The sequence below is a fragment of the Anolis sagrei genome, chromosome 1 (genome assembly GCF_037176765.1).
Source record: "Anolis sagrei isolate rAnoSag1 chromosome 1, rAnoSag1.mat, whole genome shotgun sequence".
Classification (NCBI taxonomy): Eukaryota; Metazoa; Chordata; class Lepidosauria; order Squamata; family Dactyloidae; genus Anolis; species Anolis sagrei.
The window spans coordinates 248,228,869-248,247,959 of record NC_090021.1 but is presented as its reverse complement, the minus strand read 5'-3'; the positions used below and the strand labels follow the sequence as shown (position 1 = coordinate 248,247,959).

Below are 19,091 nucleotides of genomic sequence, written 5' to 3'. Positions count from 1 at the left end.
GACATAAAATTTTAGAGCAGGCATCCTCAAACTGCAGCCCTCCAGCTGTTTGGGCCTCCAACTCCCAGAAGCCCAACAAACTTGTTCAATTGTCAGGAATTCTGGGAGTTGAAGGCCCAAACAGCTGGAGGGCTGCAGTTTGAGGATGCCTATTTTAAAAGAAGGGCAGGATATAAATGAGATTTTTAAAAATTTACAAATTTTATGAATTGTAATTTTTATTTTAGTATAAGAAAAAAACACCACAAGTTTTACAAAAGCCTTTTTTCTGTTCGCGTTTTTCATTCAGTTCAGAGCACCAGCCATCCAGTATTAGGGCTGCACAGCAGAGGAAACAAAAAAAGGTTCAAAGTGCCATTACTCTGCTGCATGGACTGAGGGAACAGGTTCTCTAGATTTACAGGTAAGTGCCAGACTTGAAGTCAATATACAGTAGCTGCTTAACAAGCAGCAATGCTTGTTCAATTAAATAGACCCAGTAATCCAACTGTGGCCTTATTTAATAACTAGAGTTTCTAAAATGTCTATAAGGTGATCCACATATAGTACTTTGCAATCATTTAGTCCAGAAGTTTTAGAGATGCAGTAAATTAATCTAGGCGTTAAAGAGATGCATTAAAATGACCAGATTATTTCTGTCCAGAGGGCATCATAACTGATAACAGCCCACAGAACTGAAATGATGCTACACAAACCAAACTACACCCTTGAGCCTCAGCGAGAGAGACACACCATTAAAACAAGCTGAATGACCCTTCCCGCTCTGTCAGATGAGTGACCTAAAAAAAAGATAATCTACGCAGCTACTGAATCTAGAATGAGCTTCGTTCATTACTGACTGTTCCATCTGTTGCCAGTACTACTGTTTGGAACTGACCATCCAAATTCATGCAGAACCACTTGAAGTACAGTATCCCCCAAAGGACCTCAGACTATATGAATTGCCAGGATAAATGCTAAATATGTAAACTCTGTGGGAAAAAATGTTTCTGCATGATCTCTTAATGACATAGTTTCTTAGAGGGAGTGTTTCAAGTGTTTCATCATTTCCCCTATCCTTTGACAACACCTTTCATATAAGCCTTGATTTTAAAAAATGATGTAGAAAAAACTTTATCAATTACATTTATTTCTCATTTCTATTCACTGCCCTGAGTCCCTTTGGGAAGATAGGACGGTACATAAAGTTGTTGTTGTTAATAATAATAATAATAATAATAATAATAATATTTTAGTGAAGATTTACTGGTAATTATCTCGAGTTTTGTCTCTAACCTTGTAAAAGGTCACAAAACTTTGTTTGTTGATCATGATTCAACTGATCAAAGAAAAAACATAGATTTATATTATACTAGCTTGGGGACCTGGCGTTGCCCGGGTTATTAGAGAAAGTGGGTAATGGCGGTTCTGTATGCCAAGTTTGGTCTTTATTGGTCTTTGGATAATGGCAGCATTATTTTCAGGAAGTGAGTGAAGGTACTTGAAGTCCCATCATCCATGGGCCATCCTCCTACAAACAGCAGCAGGATATAGAGTGGGTCATGGGGGCTCTGTGTGCCAAGTTTGGTCTTTATCAGTCATTAGATGAGGGTGGCAGTGGTGTCAGTAAGTGAGTGAAGGTACTGCAAGTCCCATCATCCAAAGTCCATCCCCTTTCAAACTGCAGCAGGATGTAGAGTGGATCATGGGGGCTCTGTGTGCCAAGTGTGGTCTTGATTGGTCATTAGAAGAGGGTTGCAGCAATCTTTGGAAGGGAGTGGAGGTACTTGAAGTACCATCATCCATGGTCTGTCCTTCTCCAAACTGCAGCAGGATGTAGAGTGGGTCATTGGAGCTCCACGTGGCAAGTTTAGTCTTGATTAGTCATTGGCGAGGGTCTCAGTGGTCTCAGGAAGTGAGCAAAGGTACTGTAAGTCCCATCATCCATCTCCAATTTTTTCCAAACAACACCAGGACGTAAAGTGGGTCATGAGAGGTCTATGTGCCATGTTTGGTCTTGATCCGTCATTGGATGAGGTTTGCAGAGGTCTCAGAATGTGAGTGAAGGTACTGGAAGTTCCATCATCCATGGTCCACCCTTCTCCAAAACTGCAGCAGGATGTAGAGTGGGTCATGGGGGCTCTGTGTGCCAACGTTAGTCTTGATTGGTCATTAGATGAGTTTTACAGCAGTCTTGGGTAGTGGAGGTACTTGAAGTCCCATCATCCATGGTCTGTCGTCCTCCAAACTGCTCCAGGATGTAGAGTGGGTCATTGAAGCTCCATGTGCCAAGTTTAGTCTTGATGAGTCATTGGCGAGGGTCTCAGGAAGTGAGTGAAGTGACTGCAAGTCCCATCATCCATTGTCAAATTCTTCCAAACCGCACCAGGATGTAGAGTGAGTTATGCAGGTTCTCTGTGTAAATTGTGGTCCTGATCCATCATCGTTGGCAGTTGTAATGGTCTTAGGAAGGGAGTGCAGGTATTGCAAGTCCCATCGTCCATGGTGCATCCTCCTTCAAACTGCACCTGGATGTAGTGTGTGTCATGGAGACTCAGTGTGCCAACTTTGGTATTTATTGGTAATCGGATGAGGGTTGCAGTGGTCTGAGGAATTGAGCAATGGTACTGCAAGTCCCATAATCCACGGTCCATCCCCGGCCAAACCACACCAGGACGTAAAGTGGGTCATGAGAGGTCTATGTGCGAAGTTTGGTCCTGATCAGTCATTGGATAAGGTTAACAGCGGTCTCAGAATGTGAGTGGTGGTACTGCAAGTCCCATCATCCATGGTTCATAGTCCTCCAAACTGCAGTAGGATGTAGAGTGGGTGATGGGGGCTCTGTGTGCCTATTTCGGTCTGTATTGGTAGTGTTCTGACCCAGGCCCCAGCCTTTCCTTTCCTCTCTTTCTCATCTCGGAATCTTGCAATCTGGCCAATCAGAGACCATATGCAAATTTCCTTCTGTCATGCCCCGTTTCTGCCATGAACCCTCTTCTCCACCAGGGGCGCCTATTGAAGCTGGCCAATCAGAGACCATATGCAAATAGCACCACAGCGGCAGCCAATCAGAACGCTGCCACATACACCTCCCGCCGCACTTCCTCTGTCCGATACAAACAAACACTCTTCTTTATTATATATACAGATGGGACATTGAGTATTGTTTTGATTCAAGAATTTAACATTAATTTTATATGGCTATTCTGAAAAGATTTTTTTAAACATGAAAAATCAAATAGATATCTATTTTCATCCTTTTAAATATCTTTTGGCTTGTTAATAGGCAGTCACTGAAATTTTGACATTGTTGTTGTTCATTCGTTCAGTCGTCTCCGACTCTTCGTGACCTCATGGACCAGCCCACGCCAGAGCTCCCTGTCGGCCGTTACCACCCCCAGCTCCCTCAAGGTCAGTCCAGTCACTTCAAGGATGCCATCCATCCATCTTGTCCTTGGTCGGCCCCTCTTCCTTTTGCCTTCCACTTTCCCCAGCATAATTGTCTTCTCTAGGCTTTCCTGTCTCCTCATGATGTGACCAAAGTACTTCAACTTTGTCTCTAGTATCTTTCCCTCCAGTGAGCAGTCGGGCTTTATTTCCTGGAGGATGGACTGGTTGGATCTTCTCGCAGTCCAAGACACTCTCAGAACTTTCCTCCAGCACCACAGCTCAAAAGCATCGATCTTCCTTCGCTCAGCCTTCCCTAAGGTCCAGCTCTCACATCCGTAGGTGACTACAGGGAATACCATGGCTTTGACTAGGCGGATCTTTGTTGCCAGTCTGATGTCTCTACTCTTTACTATTTTATCGAGATTGGACAATGCTCTCCTCCCAAGAAGTAAGCGTCTTCTGATTTCCTGGCCACAGTCTGCATCTGCAGTAATCTTTGCACCTAGAAATACAAAGTCTGTCACGGCCTCCACGGTTTCTCCCTCTATTTTCCAGTTGTCAATCATTCTTGTTGCCATAATCTTGGTTTTTTTGACGTTTAGCTGCAACCCGGCTTTTGCGCTTTCTTCTTTCACCTTGATTAGAAGGCTCCTCAGCTCCTCCTCGCTTTCGGCCATCAGAGTGGTGTCATCTGCATATCTGAGGTTGTTAATGTTTCTTCCAGCAATTTTCACCCCAGCTTTGCATTCATCCAGCCCCACACATCGCATGATGTGTTCTGCATACAAGTTAAAAAGGTTGGGTGAGAGGATGCAGCCTTGCCGGACGCCTTTCCCAATCTTGAACCAGTCTGTTGTTCCGTGGTCAGTTCTTACTGTTGCTACTTGGTCCTTGTACAGATTCCTCAGGAGAGAGACAAGGTGGCTTGGGATGCCCATCCCACTAAGAACTTGCCACAATTTATTATGATCCACATAGTCAAAGGCTTTAGAATAGTCAATGAAGCAGAAGTAGATGTTTTTCTGAAACTCCCTGCCTTTCTCCATTATCCAGCGGATATTGGCAATTTGGTCTCTCGTTCCTCTGCCTTTTCTAAACCCAGCTTGAACATCTGGCAACTCTCGCTCCATGTATTGCTGGAGTCTTCCTTGCAGGATCTTGAGCATTACCTTACTGGCATGAGAAATAAGGGCCACTGTACGGAAGTTTGAGCAGTCTTTTGCATTTCCCTTTTTTGGTATGGGGATATAAGTTGATTTTTTCCAGTCTGATGGCCATTCTTGTGTGAAATTTTGACATAGATGCCTTAAAAGGATTGTGCTGAAATTGAACATAATCTAGTTAGCATTCATCAAAACGCTGCCTGCAGCTAATGGATTTTGGATAGTTTATATTTGACGTGTATATTTTTATTTTGTACATGTACTTTTTCTGAATATTTTGTTTAAAGAACATGTTATTGTTTGTGTACATTGATTACTGAAATGATGCAGGGTGTTTTGCTATTCTATACCAATACCTTGATATACTAACATGAGAGACATGGAGGGGGCATAACTCAGGGATAAATCACACGCTTTGCATAAATGGGATTGAAGTTTCAATCCTCAATATGTCCAGGTACAGCTGTGAAAAAATCTCAATAAGAAGCAGTGGAGAATCATTACCAGAGGATGCTAAGCAAGATGAACCAGTGATCTAGCTCAATATAAAGCAGCTTCATATAGTTATATATGGCATCAGAACTCGGAAATGACAGATTCAGCATTATTATAGTACAAATGCTCATTCAAACTGGGTCCTCACTTGTGCTGCACAAAGTGAAAAGAATTACATATGCAGAATTACAGAAAAGCGAGCCACAAAGGACAGTGGAATGTGGTGGGTGGAGGAAAAATTCTGAAGGGGAAAACAGCCAGGATAATATTTGGAATATACAGTATAAAACAGACAAATAGCAAGAAAAATATTAATTCCTCATTATTTTCCTTAAGTGCAGGTATAAAATCATTCAACTAGTATTGTTCTCTTCTCCATGCTCAACATGGCATACAAAGCCATAAAGACAGGAAACTGGGGAATGCAAATCAGGAAGGAGTTTGTAGCTATGCCTTGATTCCTAGGTGGCCTGAGTGTTTGAAAGGCACCAGTGTCTGTTTGATGGTGGAAGTTATGTAGAGATAGCCCTGGTTAGTATCTGGATGGGAGGCCACCAACAATACCAGGTGCTGTAAGTTATATTTTAGAGGAAGGAACTAGCAAAACCAGAGGCCTTATCTACAGTGACCATTTAATGCAGTTTGAAACTAGCCTCAAACTGTAGCGGCCTGACAAAGAACTCCCACAAAAGTTTGCAAAAGAAAGCCCTTAATGCATATCAGATCTCTGTGGTTTATGTAATCCCCATCCAGGCCTCAAACTCATTCCAGGATTTCCTATGTAGTCACCTGCATAATGAAACCACTTTCTTTAATATCAGTTTGAAACTGCATTACTAGTCAATATAGCTAGGACCTTAGTGTTCTTTGCTAAGAAAACTATATGAAACCCAGTGTTTCTCAAAAAGTGCTCCTCCAGGTATTTTGGACTTCAGCTCCTACAATTCCTAAATGCTGGTAAACTGGCTGGGATTTCTGGGAACTGAAGACCAAAATACCCAGAGGATCACAGTCTGAGAAACACTGAGGTAACCATTAATCAACAGGCAATCTGAAAGCACATATACAGTAGGGTTTTGTTTATCCAACATTCTGTATTATCCAACGCAGTCTGCCTCTCGCCCAAATCCACAGCTGTTTCAATACATTGCTATGTTTTGGTGCTAAATTCGTAAATTCAATAATTACTACATAACGTTACCATGTATTGAACTGCTTTTTCTGTTGATTTGTTGTAAAACATGATGGTTTGGTGCTTAATTTGTAAAATCATAACATAATTTGATGTTTAATAGTTTTTTTCCTTAATCCCTCCTTATTATCCAACATTTTTGCTTATCCAACATTCTGCCGGCCAGTTTATGTTGGATAAGTGAGACTCTACTGTACTTGATTCCTAGAGGGTTCAAGGATGTCATGTTTTGAACTAATGAAAGAGATTCTCACTCATATTAGATTTTTTATTCAATTAATGCTTTCTTTTTCCTCTCTACATTTGCTCCTTAGGGTGTACTGAACAATATGTATATATATAAAAGCAATGCATTCCATTAAATTTTGTTTCAATTCTTGTTAATTATTCCAAATAAAATGCACACTGGAGAACTGTTCTTGTGGCATTTCCCTAAGGCAGAACACTACTACTGTTATGTGATTTTTTTCTGTATACTGCCTAATGAGCCTTTGAAAAGAAAGCTTTTAATGATCAAATGTTAGCATCAAACGCAAGCACACTGGCTAACTATTTTCTTTCTTCCACTTGCACCCATGTCATTTTTCTTAAGTCTGTAGTTTCGAAACTATGACAATTTTTGCCCGGAAACTGGGGGGTGGGTGGGTATTTGTAGTAGAATAGGCAATTGCACAAGAATAGGCAATTGCACAAGAACACAAGCTTGCATTTTTTTAAACTTTATCTTCAACATCAATAGAATAGTAAGTATGAGCTGTCAAATGAATTGCTAGTTGCCTCATATTACAGACTGACTGCACAATCCAAAAGCAGACTAAAATATAAAGTTTAAACATCAGGTTTAAAAAGCACACAAGAGTCAAACACTAACAAGAAGAAGTAAGCTTTCAACCATCAAGATAAGCTAACTTCTCAAATTTTATAAGGAAAAATTTGATTTTTCAAAATCAAATGCCACCAGCATAAAAATGTAAATAAATTGAAGAGTTCAAACACAGTTCTCACTCATGGGGACATTAAACATGCTGAATTTTAGTTTTAATATTACATATTGTGTATCCCTTATCTGAAATGCTTGGGAATAGAAACATTTTAGAGTTTTTTCAGATTTTCAAATATCTCTGTATGTATACACATACACAATAAGCTATCTTGAAGATGGGAATGAAGTCTATACATGATATAAACAATATTTTAAATAAGTTTGTGTGTCAAACAAAGTTTATGTACACTAAACCATCAGAAAACAAAGGTGTTACTATTAGCCATGCAATTGAACAATTTTAGATTTTGAAGGATTTCAGAACTCCGAATTGGGGATGCTCAACTTGTATCCATGCAACAATACTGGTGAAATGAAAGTCTCGCAAGTTGTGTAAACACTTGCCACAAGAGCTGTTTTTTGAATACCTGTGATACCCAAGAGCCTTCACCATAGAAACCCATGCACAACAGTGGTTCTTACCATAACTAATTACTGCTAACGAGGTTTTGTCACATCAATGACTCAACAGCAATTTTTACAGCTACTATCAAAATGGGCATGGGTGCTCATATCAAATTGTTTAGGCTGTGCTACATACACCCCAAATCTACCTCAGATATTCAGCTAGTTTCTGTCTTCCAATCTGTGTGTGTCCTGCTTGAACATCTTTTATCTGGAATTCCAAAATGCTCCAAAATCCAATATTGTCCATATGGGTGGCTGAGGTACTGAGTACATCTACACCAGGCGTGGGCAAATTTGTTTGTGTACAGCTCTAGGTGGCTGTTAATAATTGTGGGAGTTGGTCCAAAACATCTGGAGGGCCGAAGTTTGCCAAAGCCTGATCTACACTGTAGAATGGATGCAGTTTGACACTACGTCAACTGCCATGGCTCAAGCAAACAGCAAAAACAAACAAACAAACAAAAAACCGAAGAAATAATACTGTTTGCAGGATTAGGTGCCATGTTTTCTACAGTTTTTTAATTTGTTGTTGAAGGGTTTCATTGACAGAATCACTGAGTTGCTATGAGTTTTCCGGGCTGTATGGCCATGTTTCAGAAGCATTCTCAGACCTTCAACCTCTGAGGATGACTGCCATAGATGTGGGTGAAAGGTCAGGAGAGACTGCTTCTGGAACATGGCCAGCCTGGAAAACTCACAGCAACTCAGCTTTTTAATTGTATTTACTGTGTATGTTTTATTTTGATTTTAAATGTTAATGTGTTGTGTATGTGTACGCTTTTATGTTTCTATGTGGCACTGAATATTTTCCAATACCGGAAGCCGCTCTGAGTCCCCCCTGGGGCGAGATAGAGCGGGGTTGAAATAAATAAATATTCACAAAGCTGTTTTTTAATAATATGTTAAAACTATATTATGTTAAGTTTGCCTTTATTTGCTTTTAATTGCAAAATTTCAATACGAATATCAAGTCAAGACAGAGTGTATGGCATGGGATATAGTATTAGTTAGGCCTGTTTTTAAGAGAAACTCCCAAGCAAACAGAAACAAGATACATCTGGTATCTACCTATCCTCATGGATCTACTGCAGGCATGGGCAAACTTGGGTCCTCCAGGTGTTTTGGACTACAACTCCCACAATTCCTAACAGCCAGTTAGGAATTGTGGAAGTTAAAGTCCAACACACCTGGAGGACCCAAGTTTGCCCATGTCTGGTCTATTGTATTTGTGTGTGTGTATATATGAAACATATATTTGTGTGAGTATATATGTATGTATATATGTGTGTGTGTCCGGTGATTGTGTACATATATGTGATGCATATGTTTGTGTGATGCATATATTTGTGAGTGTATATGTGTATATATGATACATATATTTGCATGAGTATATATTATTATTAATTATTATTAAACTTTATTTGTACCTCGCTAGCATCTCCCGAAGGACTCGATGCGGCTTACAAAGGCCAAGGCCTCAAACAACAACAGACAATAACAATACAATGCAAGCAAATTAAAAACATAAGCAATATATATGTATATGTGTGCGTGTGATGCATGTATTTGTGAGTGTATATGTATATATGTATATGTGTGTTGTGTGTATATATATGACGCATATATTTATGAGTGTATGTGTATGTATATCTAACTGTGGGTGTATATTTATATAATAAATATATTTGTGTGTATTTATATGTATGTATGTATATGTGTGTGTGTATATACATGGTGCACATATTTGTGTGAGTATATATATGTATAAATATGTGTGGTATATATATGATGCATATATTTATGTGTGTATATATGTGTATATATATATATACATACATATATTTGTCTGAGTTTATATGTATGTGTATATGTAAATATATATGATGCATATATTTGTCTGAGTGTATATGTATGTATGTATTGTGTGTGTATATATACATATAATGCATGTATTTATGAGTGTGTGTATATATAAACATCCCGACCTAGAAGGCTGTGGAGGGAGGAGGCCTGGCCCTCTGCCGAGACCAAAGCGGCCTGCTTCTCTTCCCTCTCCTCTCCTTTCCTCTCCTCCATCCATCCAAGGCCTCCTTCCTTTCCAGAAGTGGAGCCAGGCTGTTCCTCCTCCTCAACGGGCCCTCGCTCCTTCTGGGCTCCAAACCGGGAGTAAATAAGAATACAATGCGGGAGGCTGGTGGGTCTGGCTGCGAGCGAAGAAGGCCTGGGGATGGGGACAATTGGAGGGGGGTGGCCCTGCTGGGGTGAAGAAGACGCCGCCGCCAAGCCCGTTTCCCCCCTCTCCCCCTGCTTGGCCTTGCCTTGCCTTGCCCTGCCCCTCCTCACCTCAGCGCGCCGGAGGAGCCATGGCTTTCCCGGGGGAGAAAGTTCCTTCTCCGCCGGCCTCTTCCCCGCCTCTCTGGCTCTGGGCTGCTCCTGCTGCTGCTGCTGCTTCTCGCGCCGCCGCCTGCGTTGACTTCCGGCCCTGAAAGAGGAGAGGCGGCCTTGAGGGAAGGAAGGGAGGGAGGGAGGAAGGAGGCGCGAGGCAGAGGAAGGCAGGCAGGGAGGGAGGGCGGCCCACTTTTGGGGAGAGGGCCTGGCGCACTTCCTGGGAGGAGGAAGCTGGGCAGAAAGTACTTTGTTGTGATTGACTAGCTATTGTAGTTACAATGAGTCGCCCTGCTATTAATGTTTTGTTTTTATAGAGCCTTCAAAGCACCCCCGACAGATGGCCATCCAGCCTCTGCTGAAAAGCCTCCAAAGAAGGAGTCTCCACCACACCTCGAGGCAGAGAGTTCCACTGCTGAACAGCTCTCACAGTCAGGAAGTTCTTCCTAATGTTCAGGTGGAATCTCCTTTCTTGTAGTTTGAAGCCATTCTTCCGCATCCTAGTCTCCAGGGCAGCGGAAAACAAGCTTGCTCCCTCCTCCCTATGACTTCCTCTCACATGGCCCTTATCATGTCTCCTCTCAGCCTTCTCTTCTGAAGGCTAAACATGCCCAGCGCTTTAAGCCGCTCCTCATAGGGTTTGTTCTCCAGAACCTTGATAATTTTAGTCGCCCTCCTCTGGTCATCTTCCAGCTTGTCAACATCTCCCTTCAATTACAGTGCCCAGAATTGGTCACATTATTCCAGACGTGGTCTGACCAAAGCAAAATAGAGGGGTCTTCCCTGGATCTTGACACTATACTCCTATTTATGCAGGCTGCTGCATGACATTGTGGGCTTGTGTTTAACTTGTTGTTCACAAGGACTCCGAGATCTTTTTCACACGTACTATATCTTTGCATTTCATTTTTTCTGCCTAAGTGGAGTACCTTGCCTTTGCCACTGTTGAACTTCATTTTGTTAGTTTGGGCCCTTCACTTTTAACTATGATGGCTCAACACCACGGAATGACAAGACTGCTAGTTTAAAAAAAGTTTTAGCCTCTTCTGCCCAAGACTGCTGGTGCCTTACCTAACTACAACTCCCAGGCTTGCTTATTTATTTATTTACAGTATTTATATACCACTTTTCTCACCCCTGGGAGGGACCCAAAGCGGTTTACACAGAAATAGTGGCAAAATTCAGTGCCGTACAAATGTACACCGAATTACAATCAATACCATAACAAAGTATCAAATCAATGGGACAATTCATCATAAGATACAATAAAAACATTAAATATAAGAATTAAAAAAACCTCCTTAAAAAACATTAAAATCACATGAGCCAATTACGTACACCAGCCCATTCCAAATGTTGACAACACATATTTCATATTTGCATCTTGTACTGCATTACTTCACCAGTCAAAAACCTGTATACTGTGTATTGTGGTTCAGATGCGGCACTGTTGTGTTTCTGTGAGCTCCCCCAAGTCCCCCTGGGGAGATGGTGGTGGAGTAAACATAAATATTTATTATTATTCCATAGGATTGAGCCATGGGAGTCAAACTGCATTACTATTACAGACCCAGAGCTGCGGCTTCCTTGACTGAGTCTACCCACCTAGAATGTAGTCTTCCATTTTTCATAGAATCATAGAGTTGGAAGAGACAGCAACCCTCCAACCCTCTGCCATGCAGGAAAAGCGCAATTAAGGTACCCCTGACAGATGGCCACCAAGCCTCTGTATAAAAGATATTCCACCACACTCCAAGGCAGTGAGTTCCACTGTTGAACACCTCATGTAGTTAGGAAGTTCTTCCTAATGTTCAGGTGGAATCTCCTTTCCTATAATTACTGTTCTTCATTTTAGCAAGCATTCTAGTTTTTTCTAGGTAGTCATCTGAATTATATAGATGGGTGGTTCTCAAACTGTCCTCCAGGTGTTTTGGACTTCAGCTCCCACAATTCCTAACAGCTGGTGATCTGGCTGGGATTTCTGGGAGTTGAAGTCCAGAACACCTAGAGGATCACAGTTTGAGAAGCACCGATATAGATATACTGGATGCATTGGGCTTGTCTCAAAGAATAAATAAAGAGTGTTTGGAGACTCGTCTCCTCTTTTCCCCTGTGAGTTGCTGAAGATGTGATCTGAGACAGAGTCACAAGATTAGGGCAAATCTAGGGAAATCCAGTGCTTGCTGGTGAGAGAAAGGAACAGACCAGGCTGCTGATACCCAGTTGCTTTATCAGCATTCCCCCCCCCCCCTTCACTTCTCAGGAGTAAAGTCCCATTCCTTTGGACGAGGCCATGATTGTTAAAACAAGAAAATAGTGTGGTACATATACATTATAGGGCAAGGGTGGGAATTGTGCAACACCCCAGAAGGTCTTGGACTGCAACTCCAGTCCTATCCAGTATAACGAATGGTCAGGAGTGTTGAGAGTTGCAGTTCAATGATATAAGACAGAATGCACGATTCTTATTTATTATATATTTATTTACTTTATTTGTATACCGTCCCTCTCAGCCTTGCGGCGACTTGAGGCAGTTTACAAGGCAAAATTCAATGCCACAAAATACAAGAACAATTTAAAAACATTAACATCAATAAAATCATAACAACAGCAGTAAAAACATGTCAGTCAATCCTCAATAAAAACATTGTCCCATTCCATCGTATAGTTGTTCCATTTTCCTATGTCCATTACAAAATATTTGCAAATGCTTGCTCGAACAGCCACGTCTTGAGTTTTTTCCAAAATGTTAGGAGCAAAGAAGCCGATCTAATCTCCTTGGGGAGGGTGTTCCATAGCCGAGGGGCCACCGCTGAGAAGGCCCTGTCTCTTGTCCCTGCCAACCGTACTTGTGACGACGGCGGGATCGAGAGCAGAGCCTCCCCAGACGATCTTAACGTCCTCGAAAGTTCATAAGAGGAGGTGCATTCGGACAGGTAGATTGGGCCAGAACCGTTTAGGGCTTTATAGGCCAAAGCCAGCACTTTGAATTGGGTCCGGTAGCTAGTGGAGCTGACGGAACAGGGGAGTTGTATGTTCCCTGAGAGCCATTCCTGTTAGCAACCTGGCTGCCGTTCATTGGACTAAACTGGTTCATTCTTACCAGTTTTCTAAGAGTGCCTCCAGGCAGGGAAAGTACAAGATCTGTGCAGTGGCTGATTGAAGAGTATCGCCAAAAAACACTAAACTATTGTTATTATTGTATTGTTACTGCTTATCAGTGATAGAAATTTGGGATATGTCATCAAAGGCTACCAAATTGTTGTTATTTGCATGTTGTTGTTTCTGCAGAGAGGCATATATGCTTGCTGGACTTTGGGTGTACCTTGAAGGAGGGAGGAGTTCCAATTGCTACTTCGTCTAAGCAACAATCCTTTGGCTGGGTGTGGTATGGAACCAGTTGTTGCCTCCTTAGGGAATATTGCTTATTCACTCAGCCCTCCTGATTGGGAAGCATGATGGGGAGGATTCATATTAATTCCTTTGGGCTTATTAAATCGAGCCTCACTAATTTAACACTCAGTGCAAATGAGAGAGAAGGTGAGGTGACTGGTCTTTCCATGACTAGCCCTCTACACAAGTTCTGCTTAACCTATCTGATGCAAGGAACCCGCAGGATTTGTTTCCACTGTGATATACACCTTCTCATTGACTATTCTCTCTCTCTCGAAAGTTGCCATAGACCAGGGTTTCTCAACCTGGGGGTCGGGACCCCTGAGGGGGTCATGAGAGGGGTGTCAGAGGGTCGCCAAAGACCATCAGAAAACACAGGATTTTATGTTGGTCATGGGGGTTCTTTGTGTGAAGTTTGTCCCAATTCTATCATTGGTGGGGTTCAGAATGCTCTTTGATTGTAGGTGAACTATAAATCCAAGCAACTGCAACATCCAAATGTCAAGGTCTATTTTCCCCCAAACTCCACCAGTGTTCATATTTGGGCATATTGAGTATTCGTGCCACGTTTGGTTTAGATCCATCATTGTTTGAGTCCACAGTGCTCTCTGGATGTAGGTGAACTACAACTCCAAAACTTAAGGACAATGCCCACCAAACCCATCCTGTATTTTCTGTTGGTCATGGGGGTCCTGTGTGGGAAGTTTGGTTCAATTCCATCATTGGTGGAGTTCAGAATGCTCTTTGATTGTAGGTGAACTATAAATCCCAGCAACTACCGCTCCCAAATGACAAAATCAACCCCTCCACACAACCCTACCAGTATTCAAATTTGGGCGTATTGGGTATTTGTGCCAATTTGGTCCAGTGAATGAAAATGCATCCTGCATATCAAATATTTACATTATGATCCACAACAGTAGCAAAATTACAGTTATGAAGTAGCAACAAAAATAATTTTATAGCTGGGGGTCACCACAACATGAGGAACTGTATTAAGGGGTTACAGCATTAGGAAGGTTGAGAACCACTGCCATAGACCATCTGCCAATAATTCATGTACTGGTGGTATCTGTCCACAGACCACCACTTTGTGTAACACAGCTTTATACTGTTTGGGCAAGAGAAAGAGGGGTATGCAGGTGGGCACAGGCAGCTGCTTGCACTTTCTTCAGCCACCATGCTAACCGTCACACATCACTACACATTCCTTTTTTGCAGCAAGGGTAGGGAGTGACTCATTACTTGCTGTCTTCCTTTGGAAGGCTCTACCTGCTTGCGTTTTGTTTCCTTTCTCCTTGGAAGAGGAAGGAGGAGGCCTCGTGGGGCCAATTCAGCCAGAGGAAGTAAGCAAAAGGTAAAAGTCATTTTTTGAAGAAATGGCCAATGTCTTCATGCTTCTTTGACCTTTCTTTCTAGTTCATATTGTTGGGAAGACTATCTCACTGGAATCAATCCCTATTGCCCCATCGCTCAGGAGGCTACACCTTTAGCATTCTACACCAAGATAAAGATATGGGGTGGGTAGAAGTGGCTGCCTGCATCTTATCTCTACGCAGCAGAACAGGCCCAGTTCTCACTGCCAAAGTGCCTGGAGAGATTGAGTGAGAGAGCTGTAGGAGCAGAGTAGTGGCGAACTTGTTATTTGGTATGTGTGTTCCAAGGAGCTTGCAGATAGATATTTTCCCCTTCTTTCCCCTCTTTGTAGTTTAGTTTTTTTAAATGGCAAACTAATTATAATTGTAAAAGCCCAGGAGTTGATAATTTTTCTCTTATTTGTATTGCTGCCCTCATTCTACCTTCATTCTACCTTCATAATGTGATAAGCGGAAATTGAACAGGTGAAGCTTTTCCGAGCTTGCAGAAATAGTGGTCATCGACTGGGTCTTGTCCTGTTCAAGGGTTGTGAAAGACTAAAATTTACTATCTTTCTCACATACCAACCTACAGTGTTACGTCATTCTCTGTACACGTACATGAACTTATAATTGTTCTAGGAAACTTTATTGACCATGATGTGATGTCACCTGAACATTGCTCTCTTCTCACGTCTTCCTGCCATGAGGGCCTGTTAATATGACTATGAGGAAGATACTGTATATCAGGTGACTGCTGTTATAAATGCCAGCAAGTGTGTGTTTTATTCTGCCAGCAGGGTCACAGTCCTGTTTAACAGCTGCACAACAGCCATATATTAAAGAGGTCATATACGTAATGTGAAGAGGCTCAACTTTTCATAGAATCATAGAGTTGGAAGAGACCTCAAAGGCCATCCAGTCCAACCCTCTGCCATGCAGGAAAGCACAATCAAACCACCCCCAATAGATGGCCTTCCAACCTTTGTTTAAAAGTATTTTATTCATTCTTGTAAAGCAGCTGCTTAAAATGTCTGGATTCCCATCAGGAAAAAACCAAAAACAAATGGCAGTACAAGACTTACTGCTACTCATCCCAGGGAAGTTAGCATAATTCAAGAATCTCCTCCATCCCACAAATAGAAGAACTATAATTGTTATTGCCTAAAACTTTTATAGGTTGGCTTGAAGTGAAGGCGCATCATTGATGTAAAATTTACTTGGAAGGCACTGTATAGCCTAAATATGCATCCCTTTCCACAGAAAGGGAAAAGAACCCTCCCACCCCTAATCTCAGTGGCTGTCTGCTATTATGGGCGGTGGCAATGAGCAGTGGGGTGACTGAGAGGGGTTGGATTTCATGCTCTATCCCAGACAACGTGACTTTTGTTCTTGGAGACGTGTTGTTTATGGCAGAGTCTATGATCACCACATTGGGTCCAGGCTGAGAATGTCACCCATTCCTGCCTGAGTGATTGCATTTTGCCACAGTGACAAGATGTGGTGGTCATTTTTATTTGTTTCTCAACTATCAAACCATATTCAGAACAGAACCTGATTTGGCAAGCAAAGATATCAGTGCCAGGAATACCAGCATGCTGAGAATCATTCTGTTTCTAGACTATCTTTTCTCAAAAACACATCCCAGGATTAATTGTATAGATTACAATCATGCAACTGGTTAAATTAGTCATTGACATATTTGCTTCTACTGTATATCGGTTTGTATAGATTTGTAATAGAGCACCGTGTCTCTGTATTGAAAGAGAGAGATTAATCATCATTTCCTCTTCCTCTCATCAGCTCTAAGAAGAATGTTGTGAATTACTGGAAACTTGCATAACAAATATGTGAGCTGGAATGCAATTGTAGGAACACTGAACTTTTATCATGTGCTACTGCAGAAAAAAGTGTACTGAATGTACCCAGGGAAAAATAACCTAAAACAAAGATGAATGGAGTAATACCAGTAGTGGACAAACAAGTGAGTAATATTGAAGTATTGATTAAACAGTGCAGTTACTGTGAGTAAAAATCTATAGATACCACTGTTATATCTTAACATAAGGAATACTCTTACGGATAAGCATTTCAGTAATCCTTCAAAACAGGTCCTGGGAAGGTGTATAGGGTTTGTTGGACATATCTTGCACTCCAACCTGTACAGTTTAAGGGCAGATGCTATATTTTATTTACTTTTGCTAAATTTATTAACATTACAGGACACAAGTATGTCAGCCATCTGAGATATGGGAAATGTTATACCAACTATATACCACCCAGTCTTGTAGTTTGATTTCTGAAAGTTATATATTTGCCTTAGATTGGCAAAGCCACTGGTAAACAAGCTCCTTTGTTTGTGTTTTTTAAGTACTTGCATGTCTAAATGTTTCCTTCTCACCCTCTGACCAACTGAATGTTTCTTATCAGCATTTGCACTGGGAAGATGGTGAAGGCTTGAGAAACCCACATGTTCAGAGATGGTCTTGAGTTATATATCTACACTAAACGCAATAAAAAGACGTGATTTTGGACAGTGGGATTCTACTCTAGCTAACTCTATTGCAATTTTGTGTGCCAACTTATCATAGCTGGGTAAACAGTAATTGCCTCCTGAAGCTGTTACTTAGTAGTGTGATCAGCACAACAGAGAGAAGGGAGAGCAGATAAGGCTGCCTCATATTAAGTCTGGCCTCCAAAACAAAAATAATAAGAAAAGTAATTTGTCTACAAATTCAGTAAAAAGAAAAAAAGAATAAAACCAGAAAACATACATTGGAGCAAGAAATACAACCACAGCAAGAAATGAACAAGATTAGATGCGTAACTTTGTAAATATTTTTATGTGTATTTATATATTTTTCTATGCTGCAATGCATATGGAAATGATTCTCATAAATATTTAATAGGTAATGTGGGAAACAAAACAGAGTCTGGTTCTTGACCACACACTATCTGCTCTCCCAAGAGCTGATCTAAAAAGAATTTCAGATTTTCATAGCTTGACACACTGATTTACGCAACCTGCATCAAGTGCATTGATGTCATAATATGTAACAATGACAAAACAGTTGGAAACCATAGGGAATATCACTTATGTGGAATTATCATGAACTGCATTAGGGATAAGCAATCTGATGTTCTCCAGATGTTTTAGATTGCAACAGAAACACACCAAATGACTCTAAAATGTGAGATAAATAGGCTGCCACACTAATTAAAGAACAGGCACATATCTAACAACAATTTACATCTTCTCATAGTTCTAGTACTCCTGAAGCCAACAGGGAATGTAACCAATGTTATCAAGTTGACAATTATAACAGTGATTGCAGTATTTTTAAAAGCAGTCACAGGATACTGTAATAAACAATGCGAAAAGATGTATTGCTATTTCAGACTACTGGTTGTTTGTGATTGCTGTTCTTATATTTTATTATGCTCTTGTTTGTTGTTTTTATTTTATTTTGCTTTATGTTGCTGTTTTATGAATGTTACTGTGTTATTTTAATGTTACTGTGTTATTCAGGCTTGTCCCCATGTAAGCCGCCCTGAGTCCCTTCTGCAAGATGGAGGTGGGGTACAAAAATAAAGTAGTTATTATTATTATCATCATCATCATCATCATCATCATCATTATCAAATTTATCTCCTTTGATGTTTATCAGGACACTAAGAGATTTGTTGTGTACTCTATGGGGCCTAACATCAAAGTTTCTCAGTGAGAGTTACACGAAGTTGCTAAAAGTCACCAAAAACGTATAAAACCAATTTGGTAAATTATACATTGTTTATCTTTTTTATTTAAATTCCATCATTCTCTCAGAACAGGATTCAAGGTGATTGATAACAGATCAGAACAACACAGCTTTCATACAACTTATTCCAGGAAAACAGAAAGTGGCATGACCCATGCTCTTCTGCTCAGTTAATTCCTGGGGATTTTTATTTTTGGAAAATACCAAAAAAATAATATGCTGGGAGGCAGTATTCTTTTTTTCTTATGCCAAGTAGGAATAGTAACGGCATGTAAAATGTTTTTGGAGCTTTGTAACAATGCAACTTTCTTGTTTTGGAAATATACAGAAAAGGCAGAATGGTGTTCATGAACAGACTTAGGGTTGCTGTTATCTTTGAAAGTGAAGGTAGAAATATTAACTCATTGCCAAAAACCTAAATAAACAAAACAAACAAACCACATTGTCTTTTACTCAAGAGAACACCTCAATAGGAATCTCTAGATTGGCCACTGCAGGACTCTGACCAACTTCTGCCAGGAAGTGATAATA

The 19,091-nt window shown here is 40.9% G+C and overlaps 1 protein-coding gene across 2 annotated transcripts in view; it reads right to left on the bottom strand.

The window, feature by feature from the left end:
* PIK3C2A (phosphatidylinositol-4-phosphate 3-kinase catalytic subunit type 2 alpha) overlaps window positions 1–19,091 on the bottom strand; it is an 84,537-nt gene that overhangs the window by 55,722 nt on the left and 9,724 nt on the right. The window contains exon 2 of one of the 2 annotated variants that reach the window (XM_067462632.1): window positions 10,013–10,151. The gene's annotated coding sequence lies outside the window, so the exon portion shown is untranslated. Of the gene's footprint in view, window positions 1–10,012; window positions 10,181–19,091 lie in introns of those variants that run through there. The other variant, XM_060767812.2, reaches the window with a different exon arrangement.